The sequence below is a fragment of the Ursus maritimus genome, unplaced genomic scaffold (genome assembly GCF_017311325.1).
Source record: "Ursus maritimus isolate PB19 unplaced genomic scaffold, ASM1731132v1 scaffold_4, whole genome shotgun sequence".
In the NCBI taxonomy this organism is placed as follows: domain Eukaryota; kingdom Metazoa; phylum Chordata; class Mammalia; order Carnivora; family Ursidae; genus Ursus; species Ursus maritimus.
Genome location: NW_024426552.1, coordinates 38456819 through 38476628, shown reverse-complemented (window position 1 = coordinate 38476628; position 19810 = coordinate 38456819). Strand labels below are relative to the sequence as shown.

The 19810-nt window shown below is 34.3% G+C and overlaps 1 protein-coding gene across 1 annotated transcript in view; it reads right to left on the bottom strand.

Moving 5' to 3' along the window:
* Positions 1-19810, bottom strand: part of ZNF654 (zinc finger protein 654) — an 84667-nt gene that overhangs the window by 39344 nt on the left and 25513 nt on the right. The gene's annotated exons all lie outside the window — the stretch shown is intronic.

Genomic DNA, 19810 nt, shown 5'->3' with positions numbered 1-19810 from the left:
CATCCCTGAGTATGAAAAAAGCCCCATCAATGTACCTCTGGAATCTTCACTATCCCTATTAATTCACATCTACATCACCATTAAACTACTTTTTTTAATAATATTTTTTTTATTATATTAGTCACCATACAGTACATCCCTAGTTTTTGATGTAAAGTTCCATGATTCATTACTTGCGTATAACACCCAGCGCACCATGCAATACGTGCCCTCCTTAATACCCATCACCAGCCTATCCCATTCCCCTACCCCCCTCCCCTCTGAAGCCCTCAGTTTGTGTCCCAGAGTCCATAGTCTCTCATGGTTCATTACCCCTTCTGTTTAACCCCCACTTTCTTCTTCCCTTTCTTCTCCTACCGATCTTCCTACTTATGTTCCATAAATGAGTGAAACCATATGATAATTGTCTTTCTCTGCTTGACTTATTTCTTCATTAAACTTCTAATAGACCCTTCCTATCTCCAGTCTTGCTATTCTACACTTAAACTTAAAAGTACATGTTTAATATAGCTGCCATTGTTATCGTCCTAAAACACAGAATGATTTGACTACTTAAACTTTACAAACTGCTGTTTGGATTGTACCATCTAAAGCAAAGACCTTCAGCTAACACACTTATTTTGTATGGATAAAATATTTTTAAAAAAAATATTTTAGTGAGTTGCTAATACTTAAAAACTGTGCTACTTCAGATTAAATCTAGATTTCTCTGAGCTAAAAAACAGGAACCCCTATAACACAGGGTTTGCATCTCTCTATGACAAAATAAGCTGAGCAGCTACTGCCTTTAAACAACATGAACCTCTTTTCCAATTTGCCAGGCTCCGTCCACCTCTCCAACATACTAGCTGCTTATTTGTTTTACTATCATTCCCTTTCCATTCTATTTAGGTATTTGAGATTATTAATCTAGAGCAGGAAATACAAATTCCTTATCATGATATAAAAACTTTTATGTCTGATTCAAAACTATACTCGACCCACACTGCTTTTATCAGAAATTTCATGTTCTCTAATCATAGCAAGCTTCTCCCCATTTCCTTAACTTCTATTTCTTAAGGTCTTTGGATCTATTGCTTCCTCAAGACCTATTTACACAATTTCACCTAGGAATCTGGTCTAAAATGCCCTCCCTTCTCTCCAAATATATAGCTGATTCTGTACTATCATAGTATTATACTTTACAAACATATTATAACTTGTTGAAATAGGCGTTAAATTTGCATGAAGTAGAAGGGAAAGGGATTGCATCATTATGTTGAGCGGATAGTACTGACTGGTAGAGCAATTAGTTGTATTAAAAGAGGGGGAGAGATAACAGAGGTTTTTAGTAGAAATAAAATGTGCTATGGAGTATGTTTAGATATGTGAATGCAGACGCACGTGACCTTGTACAGAATCCAATAAAATATGGAGAATTATATAATGTCTGAATTATGTGAACATGAACGGGGAGCCAGCATTACAAAAGAGAGATCTGTGCATGCCCCACTATTGGCTACCTCAATAACAAGGCCCAACTCCATGATAATGATATTAAAATACTAAAACTACATGCAAAGTAAGAGTAAATAAAAACAAAAGAGTAAATAAAAACAAATCTAACTAGCTCTGCCTTAGGGTTTCAGGGAAGTCAACAAGTATTTATGTGGTAGTGAAATCACTGGGGAAAATTCTAGGTTATATACAGATGTAGAAACTTCAGGTTTTAAACCTATTGTACTCCCTATTGACTAGTATAAAGGATCAACTGAATGTTTAGAGATCAAGTTACCTAGCCCTCATGGAAGAAAACTCTATATGGGGGAGGGTGAGTCCAGAATAGAAGTAGGACCCCAAAATATCTGTAGCAGTCTAGAGAAGGGCTGGCAGACTACTGTCCACAGGCTAAATCTGGCCCAATGATAGCCGGTTGAATAATGCATGTTAAGAATAGTTAACCATATTTAAACTTAAAAAAAGAAGAAGAAGAAAAAAAAACCTGGAATAACTTTTCATGACAGGTAAAAATTATATGAAATTCAAATATCCAAATATTCAAATAAATAAGATACTACAAGAAAACAACCATACCCATCCATTTACATATTGGCTATGGCTGCTTGCACACTACATGACAGAACTGAGTAGTGGTAACAGAAACCTTATGAGGTAAGCCTGAAATGTTTACTATCTGGTCCTTTACTCACCCATGGTCTACAGCCACAATTGTTTGGGTTTCAATCTCAGCTGCACCACTTTCTTGATATGTAACCCTGGGCAAGTCACTTAATAGCTCTATGCCTCAGTTTGTTTATAAAATAGAAACAATAATAATAACTACCTTTTGTAAAGCACTTAGAACAATCCCTGGTAGTGCTACTGATGCTTGCTGATAATATAGTACTGTTAATTTTTATTATTAACATTGCCATCAAAGTTCCTCCTTCAGTAATCTAAGAGGAAACACAAGATCTTCATAGAGTTGTTCTACTTTGCTGTGTACTGTTAGTTTTGTTAAAACATAAGACATCAATTTTTCTTCACTTAAATTATGAAGATTTTTAAGGTATCTGACTAAATTCATCAAAGGGTCTCTAAAAATTTATTAGTGTATGTTCATATCCGTTTTTAATTTTGAGTATGTTTAATATAATGTTTAATGTTTGTATAATGTATATTTAATACAATATTTTATATTACCAGTCTATACACTAATCAATTTATAATTAACCTTAGTCCAAGTATGAGTTAACTGAAGTTCATTTACATAAACTGAAATAATTATTCAAAATAGAATTACTTAAACAAAATGATTTCTATAAAAACAAATTATTTATAGTGGGACAAATACATGATTAATAGCATGCCTTTGAATTTAAAAAATTATTCCATATAATCATACTTAACTTGCATCAATCAGTATACTGCTATAAGTTATACAAGTTTAAATAACTAGAGTATTGTTACAGTTCCTATTTATGAAACAAACTATGTTCTGTCATCAGGATGCTTGGAAGTCAGACTATATTTTCTCATCTGTCACAAATGATAATAAGGTACCAGACTTCCTTAAAATAAGACACACATAGTAGACTGGTAGTTTGGTAGTTATAACAAGAATTGCTATTCTTTTTTGGGTCTCTGCAGCATATAAGTAATTTTCATCCTGAATACAAGAATGTGGATTTGTGTATTTATCCACCATAGGAAAATTCCACTGAAGTATGATGCTTAACTATCCAAATGCAAGAAATCCACTTACTAATATCGAATATAATGTAAAGAGAAAAAGAAATAGAAAATACAAGCAAGAACTGGAGATACAGGGAATGGAGTGTACATGTGTAAGATGTCTAATTATACTTGCACACACAAAAAAGAGATAAAGAGAGAAATGAGGTAAAGACAAAAACCAGAATTTTTCATACTTGGTGAAAAATACCAACCCTCAGATCTAGGAAGCCCAGGAAATCCCACAAGGATAAAATAAAAACAAGTCTACACCTAGCTTATCACAGTAAACCATAAAACATCAAATACAAAAAACAATGTATAAACAACCAGAGAAAAATAGAAACTGTTTTCAAAGAGATAGGGAATTAAATTAGTAAGAAGGATCTAAGATGCAAATTAGTGACTATATAGGCTACAAATTTTGGCACCATGAAGAAATAATCTCATCTGGGCTTTAAAATACAGCAAAAATACATGACATAAATAGCATTTAAGTTGGAAGGAGAAATTTTAGCATTATTGTTCCAGTGTCCTTGGACTGGAGGAAGGTAAAGAACATATGAAGTACATACTTCAATAATTTAAGCACTAAATTTGCCTTAAGCAATTTATAAATTTACATATAATAAAAGTACTTCCAAGTTTTGTGGAGGTAGGTGAGTTGATTAGAAAGTTGAATATCTAGAAAAACCATGAAACAGCAAGAGCAATGAAAAAGAGCTATGGCTATTAAACATTTTGTAAAGCCTCTATAATTGAACCACCATTGTACTGGCAGATGAACAAATAGCCTAATGAAATGAAAAATCCAAAAATAGACCAACTGCCTGTGAGAAGTGCGTGTATGACAAAAGCAGCATCTCAAATCAGTAGGGAAAAAGTTGACTTCTTTGTATTGGATAGTCAAATGTTGTAAGATAAAACTGATTCACTCTAGCTTCCAAACAAAAAATTCAAAGTGGATCAAAAACTTAAATATAAAAAATTAAACATTACAAATATCAGAAAAAAATTCCATATAACCTGGTTATAGACAATTTTTCTTTATATCATTCTTAACTATGATTCAAGATGCAAGAGCAATAAAGGAATACTGGCAAAATTTAATTACATTAAAAAATATCTAAAAATACAAGCAACATAAGAAAAATCTAAAGATATATGAAAAAATAATGGTTTGTATGGATATGCAAAAAGATGTTCAACTTCACTCACAATAAGAAAAATACAATTAAAGGGGTGCCTGGGTGGCTCAGTCGGTTAAGCACTGACTCTTGGTTTCAGCTCGGTCCATGATCTCAGGGTTGTGAGAACCGAGCTCCATGTCAGGCTCTGCTCAGTGTGGAGTCTGCTTGTCCCTCTTCCCTCTGGTCCTCCTCCTGCCCCACCCTGCTCTTGCTCTCTCGTTCTCCCAAATAAGTAAAAAATCTTTAAAAAAGATAGAAAGACAGAAACAAAGAGAAGGAAAGAAAAAGAAAAATACATATCAAAAATACAAATTAAAACTACATTGAAGGGTGCCTGGGTGGTGCAGTTAGTTGAATGTCCGACTCTTGATTTTGGCTCAGGTCCTGATCTCAGGGTCATTAAGATCGAGCCCTACATCGGGCTCTGTACTCAGCATGGAGTTTGCTAGGGATTCTCTCTCCCTCTCCCTCTGGCCCTCCTGCTTGTGCTCTCTCTTCCTATAATAAATAAATAAATATTTTTAAAAAATATACTAAAATACCACTTTTCTTCTGATTAGCAAAAAAAATCAAAACTTTGATAACACAAAATTGGTGAGATCGAATGTAAAAAAGGGACTAATTTTGTGGGTGAGAATGCAAAATGGTATGAGATGTCTGCTAGATTTCTTTAGTCTTCTAAATTAGGTAATGCCTTACTCTGGTGGCCTTCAAGATATCCTCTCTGATTTTCAGAGTCTGAATGTGATTCATCTAGGAGATCCAGGTGGTAGGTCAGGGTGTGTATGTTTGACATTATCCTGCTTCTGAGTTTCCTGGATCTGTGGTTGGATATTTTTCTTTATAGTTGGAAAATTCATGGCCATCACTTTAGCAATATTTCTTCAGCCTCATTTTTCTTCTCCTTCTAGGATTCTAGTAGACATATATTATACAGTTTAAGATTTCTCCAAAGCTCTGGGGCGCCTGGGTGGCACAGCGGTTAAGCCTCTGCCTTCGGCTCAGGGCGTGATCCTGGAGTTCTGGGATCGGGCCCCGCGTCAGGCTCTTCCTCTGGGAGCCTGCTTCTTCCTCTCCCACTCCCCCTGCTTGTGTTCCCTCTCTCGCTGGCTGTCTCTCTGTCAAATAAATAAATAAAATCTTAAAAAAAAAAAGAAAAAAAAGATTTCTCCAAAGCTCTTAAATGCTGTTATTTTTTTTTCTTCTCTTTTTCTCTTTTAGTCTGGGTAATTTCTATTGACTTATATTCAAGTTCATTCATTCTTTCCTCAACTGTGTCAACTCTACTGATAGGCTCATCAAAGGCATTCATCCTCTATTACTGTTTTTTTCATTTCCAGCATTTCCATTTGAATCTTTCTTAAAGTGTCCCATCTCTCTACTAAAATCCCCAATATGTTTAACCATGTTATCAAAATTTCCACTAAAGCATTTATATCTGAATTTAGTTCTTCTAATTGATTTTCTCTTGATAGTGTATTTTTTTCTTGCTCTTTATGTGTCTACCATTCTTAGCTGAACGCTGGACTTCATGATATACAACAGCATAGACTGATATTAATAGTATTTATGCCTGGGGATAGACATGCCTTTTCTTCCCTTAGGCCTTTATTATGGAAATTTAAGTAAATCTAGTCATGAATTAAATGGGTTTGTATTATGTTGTTGCTATCATAACCTTCAGTGTACCACCAGTTTCAAATTCCTCTACTGTTGTTGTTTTTTTTTTTTTTTTAAAGATTTTATTTATTTGACAGAGAGAAAGAGAAGGCACAAGCAGGGGAGAGCAGCAGAGAGGGAGAAGATGGCTCCCCAATGAGTAGACTGACACGGGGCTCAATCCCCAGGACCCTGGGATCATGACGTGAGTAGAAGGCAGATACTTAACTAACTGAGCCACCCAGGTGCCCCTCCTCTACTGTTATATTTTCTTTAGGGTGGAGGCTGGGTTGCCAGATATTTTAGGTTTGGGAGGCCACATAAGATCTCCATCACATTTTTAACACGACTGTTCAAAAATGCAAAGACTGGGGAACCTGGGAGGTGTAGCTGGTTGAGCGTCTGACTCTTGATTTTGGCTCAGGTTGTGATCTCAGGGTCATGAGATCAAGCCCTAAGTTGGGTTCCATGGTCAGCAGGGAGTCTGCTTTAGATTCTTTCTCCCTCTCCCTCTGTCCCTCCCTCTGTGTATTCTCTCTCTCAAATAAAATAAATAAATCTTTAAAAATACAAAGACTATTCTTAGCTTGAAAACCATATTAAAAAGGGAGGGAGGCATCGGCAGCATTTGACCCATGGGCCATAGTTTGCTAACTCCTAAGGTAAAGAATAACCATGTTAAGAAAGATATAAAAGACCCAAATAAAACTTATATAGATAAAAAAATGCAATATCTGAGATGAAAAATACATTATGTGGGATTAATGTCAAATCAGATAGTGCAGAAGGTAACATCAGTGAAAACAAGACAAAGCGTTATTAAAATAAAACACACCAAAAGAAAAGGGACTGATAAAAATTAACAGAACCATCAGTAAACTGTGGGTCAACTGTGGATTCTCTTCAAGTGTCATCCCTTAAGAAAACATAATGATGCTTTTAAAATAATTTTTGAGGGTGCCTGGCTGCCCCAGTTGGTAAAGCATGCAATTCTTGATCTCAGGACTGTGGTTCAAGCCCCATATTGGGTATAAAGATTACTCAAAAATAAAAATCTTTTATTTTTATAAAGAAATTTCCCAAATTTGGTTAAAATTATAAATCCAAAGATCCAAGAAGCTTAAGATCAAGACATATGAGGGAAAACTACACAAGGCAAATTACAATCAAATTTCTTAAGACCAGGAATAAACTTCAGAAGATATCAATTAGAAAATGAAGACAGGCTACAGAGTGGAAGTATTTACTAATCACTTATCTGATACTGAATGTATAAAAAGAATATATAAAAAAAGTCTTACAACTCAATAGGGCAAACAATCCAACTGAAAAATGGGCAGATTTGAATAAACACATTACCAAAGAAGATATGTGATAGCAAATAAGTACACAAAAAGATGGTTGCCATCAACAGCATTGAGGAAATGAAAATTAAAGCCAAATTGAGCTACCACCACACGACTACTAGAATGGCTATTATAAAAAAGACAAATAATATAAAAAGTGTTAGTGACAATGTGGAGAAACTGAAACCCCACCTGGACAGCCGGTTAGAACTTCTAATGGTATAGTCACTTTGGACACAGTTTGGCAGTTCTGTGTTAAACAAATGTTAAACGTAACATATAACATCCATTCCTAGGTAGCTACTCAAGAGAAATAAAAACATTTGTCCACACAAGACTTAATAATACACAAATGTTCAAAGACAAAAATTGGAAACAATCCAAATATCCATTAGTTGCTGAATGCATAAACAAAATGTACTATTACCCATACAGTGGAATACTATTCAGCACAAAAAGGAATGAGTTCTTGATAAGTGCTACAACATGGATGAGCCTCAAAAACATTATTCTAAGTGAAAGAAATCATATCTAAAAGTCTATATATTGTGTCATATTGTTTGTATAAAATGTCCAGAAATAACAACTCTATTGAGATAGAAAATAGATCAGGGGTTGCCTTGGGCTGAGGAGGGACTGGGGATTGGCTGCAAATGAGCATCAGGGAGCTTTTTGGTGTGATGAAAATGTAAAACTAGTTTGTGATGATAGCTGCACAACTCTATGCATTTACTAAAAATTACCAAATTATATACCTACAAAGCATGAATTTAATAATATGAAATTTTTACCTCTAAAAGCTGTAAGTTAAAAAAAAGATAACCAGAAATGGGTACGGAGTGGGGATGTACAGAGAAAACAAGACTGATGATATGCTGATACTTGCTGAAGATGGTGATGGGTAGGGCAGTTCATTATAATATTCCTTCTACTTTTGAATAGGTTTGACAATTGTCATAATTGAAAAGTTTTTAAAACACAAGTACTGACAAAGGTATAGGGATACAGGTACTCTTACATTGCTGGCAGCAAAAGAAAGAGTCGACAGAACCAAAAGACAACCTACAGAATGGGAGAAGATATTTGCAAATGTCTAATCAGATAAAGGGCTAGTATCCAAAAGGTATAAAGAACTTATCAAACTCAACACCCTTTCTCTGACTTCTTTCACTTAGCAAAATGCCTTCAAGGTCTATCCACATTGTCACAAATAATGGGATACCTTCTTTTTTGTGGTATATATATGATATGATATGATATGATATGATATGATATGATATATGATATGATATATATATACATTTTATGTGATATATATAGATGTGATCTACATACATGTATATGTATGTATATATGTATCACATTTTCTTTACCCATTTATCCATTGATGGGCATGGAGGTTCTTTCCATGTCTTAGCTATTGCAAATAGTACTGCAATGAACATAGGGGTAACAATATCTTTGCAAGATAATGATTTTGTTTTCTTTGGATAAATACTCAGAAGAAGAATTGATGGATCATATGGTAGTTCTACTTTCTATTCTTTGAGGGTACTCCATGCTCTTTTTCATAGTGGCTGCAACAATTTACATTCCCACCAACAGGGCACAAGAGTTCTGTTTTCTCACACTCTTGCCAACACTTATTTCTTGTATTTTTGATACTAGCCATTCTAAGTGTGAGGTGATAACTCATTGTGATTTGATTTGCATTTCCCTGATGATTAGTGATGAGCACCTTTTCATATACCTGTTAGCCAACTGTATATCTTCTTTGGAAAAATGTCTATTCAGATCCTCTGCCCATTTTTTAATTAGATTGTTTGGTTTTTTACTATTGAGTTATAGGAGATCTTTATAGCTTTGGGATATTAACCACGTCAACAAATAGATGATCTGCAAATATTTTCTCCCATCTAGTAGGCTGCTTTTCATTTTGTTGGTTTCCTTTGTTGTGCATAAGCTTTTTAGATTGATGTAAGCCCCCTTGTTTATTGTGCTTTTGTTGCCTTTGCTTTTGGTGTCAAATCCAAAAATATCACTGCCAAGACTAATGTCAAGGACCTTATCACCAGTTTTCTTCTGGGAGTTTTATGGTTTCAAGTCTTAAGTTTAAGTCTTCAATCCATTTTGAGTTGATTTTTGTGAATGGTGTAAGACAGTGGTCTAGTTCCACTCCTTTGCATGTGGCTATCTCCAGTTTTCCCAACACCATTTATTAAAGAGATGGTCCATTCCCCAAAATGGTCCATTCTCCAATATATATTCTCAGGTCCTTTGATGTAAATTAACTGACCATATATGCATGAATTTATTTTGGGGCTCTCTATTCTGTTATGTTAATCTATGTCTGTTTTTATGCCAATACCATACTGTTTTGATTACTACAGCTTTGTAATATAGTTTGAATTCAGGTCACATGATGCCTCCAGCTTCGTTCTTCCTTCTCAAGATTGCCTTGGCTATTTGGGATCTTTGTGGCTACATTCAAATCTTAGGAATTATTTGTTCTATTTCTGTGAAAAATGCCATTGGATTTTTGATAGAGACTGGACTGAATCTGTAGATTGGTTTGGGTGGTATGGACATTTTAACATTAATTCTTCCAATCCATGAGCATGGAACATCTTTCCATTTATTTGTGTCTTCAATTTCTTTCATTAGTGCCATATAGTTTTCAGTGTACAAGTCTTTCACTTCCTTGTTGGAATTTCTAGATATTTTTTGTTACAGTTGTATATAGGACTGTTTTCTTAATTTCTCTGACAGTTCATTATTAGCACAAAGAAATGCAACATTTTTGTACACTGATTTTTCTTCTTGCAATTTTATTGACTTTTTTTATTAGTTCTAACAGTTTTCTTTATAGTTTTCTATCCATAATATCACATCATCTGCCAATAGAGACAGTTTTACTTCTTTTCTGATTTGGATGAGCCCCCCCCCCCTTTTTTTTTTGCATGACTGCTCTGGCGAGGACTTCCACTACTGTGTGAATAAAAGTGGCAAGAATGGGCATCCTTGTCTTAGAGGGAAAACTTTCAGCTTTTCACCATTAAGTATGAGTTAGCTGTGGGCTTTTATGATGTTGATGTATGTTCCCTCTACCCACTTTGTTGAGAGTTTTTATCATAAATGGATATTCAATTTTCTTAAATGATTTTCTGCATCTATTGAGAGAATCATAATGATTTTTATCCTTTATTTTGTTAATGCAGTGTATCACATTGATTTGTGAACGCTTGAACCATCCTTGCATCCTCTAGGAAAAAAAAAACCCCACTTAATCACCATTTTGATCCTTTTAATGAGCTGTTGTATTCAGTCTGCTGACATTTTGTTGAGTACTTTTGTATCTATGCTCCTCAGGGATACTGAACTGTAATTTTTCTTTAATTGTGATGTCCCTGTCTGGTTTTAGTATCCAGGTAATGCTGGCCTTGTGAAATTAATTTGGAAGTGTTCCTGCCTCTTCAATTTTTTGAAAGAGTTTGAAAAGGATTGATATTAATTCTTCTTTGAATATTGGATGGAATTCACCAGTGAAGCCATCTGGTCCTGGACTTTTATTTGTTGGAAGGTTCTGATAACTCAGTCTCCTTTCTAGTAATTAGTCTGTTCAGATTTCTATTTCTTCATGATGCAGTCTTAGTGGATTGTGCACTTCTAGGAATTTATCCATTTCTTCTAGGTTGTCTAATTTGTTGGTGTGTAACTGTTCATAGTAGTCTCTTACCCTTTGTATTTCTGTGGGATCAGTTGTACTATCTTCTCTTTCATTTCTGATTTTGAGTCTTTTTTTGTTTATGAACCTAGATAAAGGTTTCTCAATTTTGCTTCTTTTTTCAAAGAATCAGCTCTTTGTTTCATTGATCTTTTCTTTTGCTTAGTCTCTCTTTCATTTCTATTCTGATCTTTGTTATTATTTCCTTCTATTAACTTTGGGCTTCATTCGTTCTTTTTTTCCTAGTTCCTTGCAGTGTAAAGTTAGGTTATTTATTGACCTTTCTTGCTTCTTCAAGTAGGCATTTATCCTTATGAACTTTCCTTTTAGCACTGCTTTTGCTGCATCCTGCAAGTTTTGGTATGTTGTACACATATCCATTTTCATTTGTCTCAAGGTATTTTTTGGTTTCTTTTTGACTTCTTTTTTGACCCATTTGTTCAACAGAATGCTATTTAATCTTCACATGTTGGTAGTTTTTCCAGTTATCTTCTTGTAATTGATTTGTTTTTATACCTCTATGGTCAGAAAAGATGCTTACATGATTTCAGTCTTCTTAAATGTATTAAGACTTTTTTGTGGCCTAATAAATGATCTATCCTGTGCGCATGAGAAGAATGTGTATTCTATTTCTTTTGGATAGAATATTCTGTATATGTCTGTTTAGTCCATCAGGTCTAATGTGTGGTTTAAGGCCAATGTTTCCTTATGTTTCATCTGTATGATCTAACCATTGATTAAAGTGGGATATTAAAGTTTCCTACTATTATTATATTGCTATTTCTCCCCTTAGATCTCTTAATATTTGCTTTCATGTAATTTAGGTGCATCTAAGGGCATGATTTTAAGATTTCTGTATAAGGAGCAACGGGCAAAACTTTGTCATCTTTTCAACAATTTCAGAAGCATTTCTTTTTTTTCCCCTTCTTCTTCTTGTTTTATTCCACAGTGAAAGCTGACAGTATGATGTTGTGGTCCAGTTCTATAAACCAAAGCTATTAGGAGGAAGGAAGGAAAAGTTAAAATGTTCAAAGCTGTAGTTTTTCAGGAATCTGGCTTAACCCAAAATAAAGACATTCAAATTCAGAAAAATTCAAACATGTATTTATACCATTCATAATGACTATATACATCTTCTTCTAAAGAATAAATAATCCTAATAGCAGTGAAAATAGTAACAGCTTTTAGTCTACTGCTTTTTCTCTCTATAGGTTTTTTGTATCTCCACTGACCAAGAATTATCAAGCCTTCCTTCAACTATATTAGAAAAGCAATAAATACCATTTTACAAAACTATACATGTATATACCTCTAGGTTCTGATATATACCAACATGGATAGGAATAGGGTATGTCAACACAAATATACCAGTTAATAATTCCTATCTCTTTGTCAATAAAATGACTAATAAATGCCAATAAAATGAAGTCTCAACTGCTTCCCCCCAAGATTAACAAATGGAACAATAAAGGCCAAAATTATAAGGAAAAAATATTTTAGGCACTACTAGCACCAAATGAAATGCTGAGTTTCTAAACATAGCCAGTATAAACAAATCCATGTAGGTTTGTCTAATGTTGACTTCAGCTACAACAAATCCTGAAAACAAAATATTTTAATGTAATGGTAAAGAAAAACAAAGCAATGCTGAGGGAATTTAGTATGGGAATTAAATTAAAACCATCAATTGCCTCAAAAAGGAAATCATTTCTTTTTTTAATTAATTAATTTTTAAGTAGGCTCCATGCCCAATGTGGCACTTGAACTCATGACCCTGAGAATGACTCATGTGCTCTACCAACTGAGCCAGCCAGATGCTCCAGAAATCATTTCTTTAAAGAGAGAAAACAAAGGCTAGATAGCCTAGATTTCTCTATAAAATAAATGGGATCACCTGCCACAAATGATTAGTAAAGATAATAGATAAAAAATTGGAGAAGGTTTTGAATAAGTGTTGGTCAAAATAATTAAAAAGTCAACATGCAATAAGAGTGCTACACATTGCACAGAAAGGATATACAGATTGGGGCCAAAAGACCAACACCTTTTGTGGGGCACGGCCCCACCCCAAAAAATAGCCCTTTATAATTATCCTTTCTTCCTTTAATTTCTAGGCTATTTCCTAAGTTAGTTGAAGCCCAGACCTAAGTTATAAATACAACCAAATAAAACTTGGTTGAGTAGAAATTAGGCACAAATTCTATGTTTGAAATTAATTCAATTTAGCAACATAGTCAGAAAGGGTTGAGCTATCATTACATGTGTGGCCTAACACATGAATGTCTAGCCACTCTAAATAAGACTCTGATTATACCCATTTAATTCCATGAAGAGAAGGAAAAGGCCTTCTCTTCTAGGCAAATTGGCATATTAGGGTATACATTTTTAGTATTTGTCACTACACAAAATAAACACTACTAGCTAACTAGTTCCCTCTCCAGTGGATCATATAGATCTTTGTGGACCTAATGGCTGCCAGGCAAATAGGTATTGTCCATCACGGAACCTTTGTGGAATGCTACATTTACTTTCTATTGGGCTAAAGGTGGCTGGGAAGGGCAGCATTAAAGTTTGCTTTTATTTTATATAAAACTGGTAAAGTCTAAGTTCTCTGCCTAAAGATTCACTTAGTTTCAGGGTATTTGGCTCTGTTCTACCTGTAAAACAGAAATCAGTGTTTAACCAATCTAAAACAAGAAAACAATAGGAAAAAACAAAAACAAAAAACACTCAACTCAGACTTGCAAAAGTCCCCTACAGTTCTCAGGCCTAAATTTTCTTATCTATAAAAGAGATTTAACCTGAGGTCCTTTTTAGTGCAAATACATACATACATACATACATACAAACACAGCTAAATCATTTTTTTTTAGAAAATACGCTTAAAAAAACAGTCAACCTAGGTAAAATCATTAGTCAATTTAAGACAGTTCTCTACATGACTATATTCATTGCCACGGTTAAAAAAAAAAAGAAACCTCAAGTATGAATAAAAACAGAATCCTCTTCCTTCCCTGTAAAGAAGACCTTCACAAAACCATAGTTTTTGTAGTCTCCCTATAGAAGGCACACCTTCACATATGTATAATTTACAAGGTGGAACAGGCTTTTATGAAGGTGGACATATATGGACCAGATAATACTGCCACAGAATATAGTAACTTATATGTTTAACATATATATTATATATATAAATACATACTTACATATATACTTATATAAAACAAAATCTTGTAGATACTACTTAACTCTTCAGCTCGCCTATAATTTTTTAGTATGTCAAGTGAATAAAAAATGTTAAGTACATAATATAGATCACAAACAAGATTTCAACAAACAGATATGAATTATAATGAAATCCATTAATATCCTGACATCCTATCCAGTCACCTCGAACATTCTATTTGCCATCCCAGGGAGGCTCTTCTGCTCCTTAATCTAATTAACTGTTACCGTTCGTTCAGAGCTCGGCTCAAGTTTTAGCTCACCAAGCAAATTTTCCCTGACCTCCCAGACCAAGTCAAGTCCCCTGTTATACTCTCTGATGGTATCCTGTAATTTTTTCATAATTATAATTACATAATAGTGTGACTGCTTATTTACTATTTTTTAGCTTTGTAAGGTCGTTGAGAACAAGGACTTACCTCTCTTATTTCCTATTTTAGCTTAGAACCAAGCACAGGAGATTTACAGAATGAATGAATGAATGAATATGGAATTAGAAAAATTTTCAGGCTTATATATTTATTTAAATAAACTGAACACTGTTACAGACTCTCTATGCTTTAATAGTATCACCATGTTGCTATTTCCTCATTTTTCTTCTGGTATTAAAAATACAATTAACTTTTCTGTTAAAGTAAATTCAAATAATGCAGGAAGTTTTCCTTACAAGGAACATTACTCTTTGACAAACCACTAAGATATTCTACTTTCTTGTGCCTAACACTGTCCATCTCAGATAAGATTTGCTTCTGCTTAATAATTTTTTTCATTAGCAGTAGTGAAAAAGATAGCAAGCAAAGAAAAACTAACAAATGAGTTAAATTTTAAAAAAAAATAAAGTACTTCTGAAAACCTTAAAAGCATTTCCCATTATAACATGAATGTTAACAAAGATTATATAGGTGAAAGGTGGGGGAAAAGTCTGTAAACAGGCACTGAAACAAGAATAACACTTCTTGCTTACAAATAATGTATTTATTTTAATACTTACAATTTTCTTTTCCTCAGAAATCAGCAGAAAATAACTAAAATCATTTTGGTAGTTTTCAAAGTGACACATAAAATTATTCTTTGTAGCAGACATCTGTTATGTTTGTTTACCTAGCTGCTCTCTTTCACACTACCTTATTTACTTCTTGAGGGAACTACTTACCCCTCCAACATTTCTATGGTTCTGATTGGGCTGTCAATGTAGTATCCTCATTCCCCCCAGCCATGGGGTGAGCTGATCATCAAACTGAGCCAAAAATCTTAGTATACTCTCCTAAACACAGCTATTAGTCAAACCAGGGGGTACATAAGTTGGCTGGGCTCAAGTTCCCAAAAATATTTTGAGGATTGCAAATGGGGGGAGGGAGTTTCTTCCCTCTTGGTTAATAAACTAAGCTTAATCGCAGAACTGTCAGGAGCCCTCAGTGAAGACAAAAAAGGGAAGACAGAAAGTGGGAGAACAGTTCTAGATGATATTTTATTCTCTGGATTCAGAACATCCTGAAACTAGTTCTGGTCCTTGCTTTTCCATGGTATAGTCACCCAATGAATCCCCCCCACACCCTTCTTTTTTTGCCTAAGCTAGTTTGAGTAAGTTTGTCAATTATAATCAAAAAAGTCCTAATACATCTCCCATATTCATTTGGGAATCATAAAAAAATAAATAAAAGAAACACATATTTTTAAATAATATAGTTTTCTTTACACTGCACTGCTCTTACAAATCTATAAGGTTATATTCTTTTTTTATACATTTTTTTTTAAGATTTTATTTATTTATTTGAGAGAGAGCGAATGAGAGAGAGAGCATGAGGGGGGGGAAGGTCAGAGGGAGAAGCAGACTCCCCACTGAGCAGGGAGCCCAATGCAGACAGGATCCCGACCTGAGCCAAAGGCAGTCAATCGCTTAACCAACTGAGCCACCCAGGCACCCTATAAGGTTATATTAAACTCTCCTTCCTCCTATAATTTTTTTTCCAGCTTCATTGGGGTATAATTGACAAACAGAAATTGTATACATTTAAGGTATACAACTAGATGTTTTGATATACATACACACAGTGAAATTATCACCATAATCAAGCTAGTTAACATATCCATCACCTCACAGTTCTCACCTATAATTTAAATATCTACAAATAAACTTTTAAAGAAACACAATGTACATGCACTCTTTTAAATTTTACATAAACAAAGCAAAAAACCACATAGCTCATATATAAGAAATTAATACATCTTCAAGATTTAAAAATGCTAACTGTACAAAAACAGTCTTCTCTCTCACTAGTCCAATGCCCCAGAATTAACAACTCCCAAAATTTTTAAAAGCTGTTGATAATAAGCTTTGTCAGTATTTCTTGATTTACCATTTTTAAATATTACCTCTTGACTTCCTGCTGTGGGAAAAGAGAATTTAACTCCTCACACAACCAATTTACATTCCCATTAGTTACTATTATTTCATCTATTACTGATCTTTGTAACTTTATTTACACATTTATTTATGGTTTCATGTACTACTGATACTCCCATCTTGTAAAATAAGATCAAAGGATATATTTTAGTGCCCTTATTCATTTTTTTTTTTAAGATTTTATATATTTATTTGACAGAGAGAGGCTGCGAGAGAGGGAACACAAGCAGGGGAAGTGGGAAAGGGAGAAGCAGGCTTCCCACTGAGCAGGGAGCCCAATGCGGAGGCTCGATCCCAGAGCGCTGGGATCATGACCTGAGCCAAAGGCAGACGCTTAACAACTGAGCCACCCAGGCGCCCCTTATTCTTCACTTTCAACTTGTAACTTCCATCAAATAATCTTATGTTGAATGGTGAATAATTAATTTCCTTCTGTTCTATAACTGTAATTATTTTTGTACTATACTAAAAGTTTAAAGTAGTAAACATCATTTACATTAAGAAAACTACGTAAATAACACTCAGTACATATTGAAGTAGCTTGCTATAATTCTGTGTTTTTTCCTGTTTAGATTATTTTTAATTTTCCTGGAGTGTCTAATTACATTTTCCTTTTCTTTGCCTTTTATCACTACCTTAAATGATTCTAAATTGTCAAGTTTACTCTCCAATCTCCATTTTTACTCAATATTTCCCTCTTCAAGGTGACATATCTGTAAGGCCTACTACTCAACAGTGATCCTAGGACTTCTCTTCCCTCTCGCTCAAGTAAAAAAGCCACTATTTTCTAGATCCACTGTCATTTTCTGGAGCACATTCTCCAATAACTTCCTAAAAGAAAGGGTATGTCGACAAGTCAATCTTCTACATCCTTACATCCTGGAAATCTTTCTCTCATATTCACTGACAGTTTGGATGAGTATAAAATCCTACATTGAAAATAATTTCTCCTCAAATCTTTCAAGACACTGATTCATTATATTCTATCACCCACTGTTAGTTATGTGTTGTATGAAGACTGATACCAATTTGATGTTTGTTCCTTTGTAGGCAACCTAGTTTTTCCTCTCTACAAGGTGTTCAAATCTGTTTTTTCATTCTTGGTATTTTGTGTTTTGTTTTGTTTTTTAAAAGATTTTATTTATTTGACAGACAGAGATACAGTGAGAGAGGGAACACAAGCAGGGGGAGTGGGAGAGGGAGAAGCGGGCTTCCCACTGAGCAGGGAGCCTGATGTGGGGCTCAGTGCCAGGACCCTGGGATCATGACCTGAGCCGAAGGCATAAGCTTAACGACTGAGCCACCCAGGCGCCCCAATTCTTGGTATTTTGAAATCACAAAATGATGTATTTAGCTGAGTATCTTTTATATTTACTATCCTAAGCACTTCTTGAGTTCTTTTAGTCTGGAAGTTCATGACTTTAAGCTCTGGAAAATTCTTTTATTTTTTCTTTAAAATTTTCCTCCAATATCTTTTCTTTAAGTTCTTTTTCTGGAACTCCAACTAGTCAGATAATGAACCTCCTACATAAAGGCACCATATCATTTTTTTTTCTCTGACATATTCCTTCTCTTTGGTTCTGTTTTACATCCTGGATTATTTCTCCAACTTTACTCTCCAAATTTCCTCCTACAGAACTTTAAATTTTAACCCATCATCAGATTTCCTTAATTTACACAAACTCATTTTTGATATCTCATTATTCCATTCACACAGTATGATATGTTGATGTTTTAATGTTACACATATCATCTTAACTCTCTCTGTAAATGTGTATTACATATGTTCTATTTTTCTTAATGTTTTAAATTTTCTTCCAAATTTTTTGTTTTTCACTATATTTTTTTCATGTTGAAAGCATTCCTCAACTGTCTTGAGGATTCTTGAATCCCCATTAATATTGAAGAATAAGGCTATAAAGATTAATTGGGAGTTCTTATGAACATGTCTAGACTTTGGTGACTGACAAGTTTTTCTTTAGGGTAATTAAGTGATTAGCTAGCTGTCTGAAAGAGGAAACTTTAACTGCCAGAAAGCAAAGGTCATTGCTCCAAAGTCATTTAATTCTCTAGAGGGGGAAAAAAAAAAAAGCAGCAACTCTGTTTCCCTACCCCAACCTGGCCCTAAGGTTTGGTGATTGGCCTGAATGGAAAAACTGCAATTAACTCCTTTATCTGCATTCTCCCAAAGTATCTCATTCCTCACTCTCTATTTCACACCTTGCATATTCAAATTCTACACCTCTCTAGGATTCTGGGGGGAGGGGGGCAGGACAAACTAGACCTATCTTATAAGGCAGAGTATAATTGTTTTAACTGCTACGGTTTTTAAACATGTTTTACAAATAATCAAGTATACACACATAAATGAAAATAAATATATAAGACAAGAATTTCACTAAGTAATACTTATCCTACAAGACATTCTGATATTTTCTGTTGTATTCTCTAATGTTGATAAATGATTTCACAACATGTTACCGTGATGTGTGATCTGAGGCGCATGCACACGCGCAAAACAAAAAGTGAAGTTGTGACTTGTTCTGTCATGTTTCAGTGACCACTCACTCTTTTGTGTTCTCTCCCATAGAAAATTTCTCAAATCTTTCATTCACTGATGGCTCTTCTCTACTTTCTTTTCACTGTATTTCTCTCTTTTACATCTTTACTATAACTTTAGTACGATCTACCAGAGCAAAAAGAATAAACCCAAGTGCTCACTTTGTGATCTTTAACTTGAATTCCTCTACAAGTGTTTTTTAAAAAACCAGGAGTTTCCTAAGCTCTCTCTGGCCTGATTTAAGGTCCCTCTGCTATATATCATGGCCGCAATTGCTGTATTTTGGAGCTTACTATTAGAGCTAGGGAATTATAAAAGGAAAGTGATGACAGCGACCATAAGAATCTATGTAAAAATTCCAATTAACTCTAAAACTAAAAGTAAAATTACGGCTATATGTTTAAAGTTAAACCTAAATACTTAAATGAAGAAATGGAAATTTCTTTTCATTTTTGTTCTTTCTTTCTTTTTTTTTTTTTTTTAAGTCCA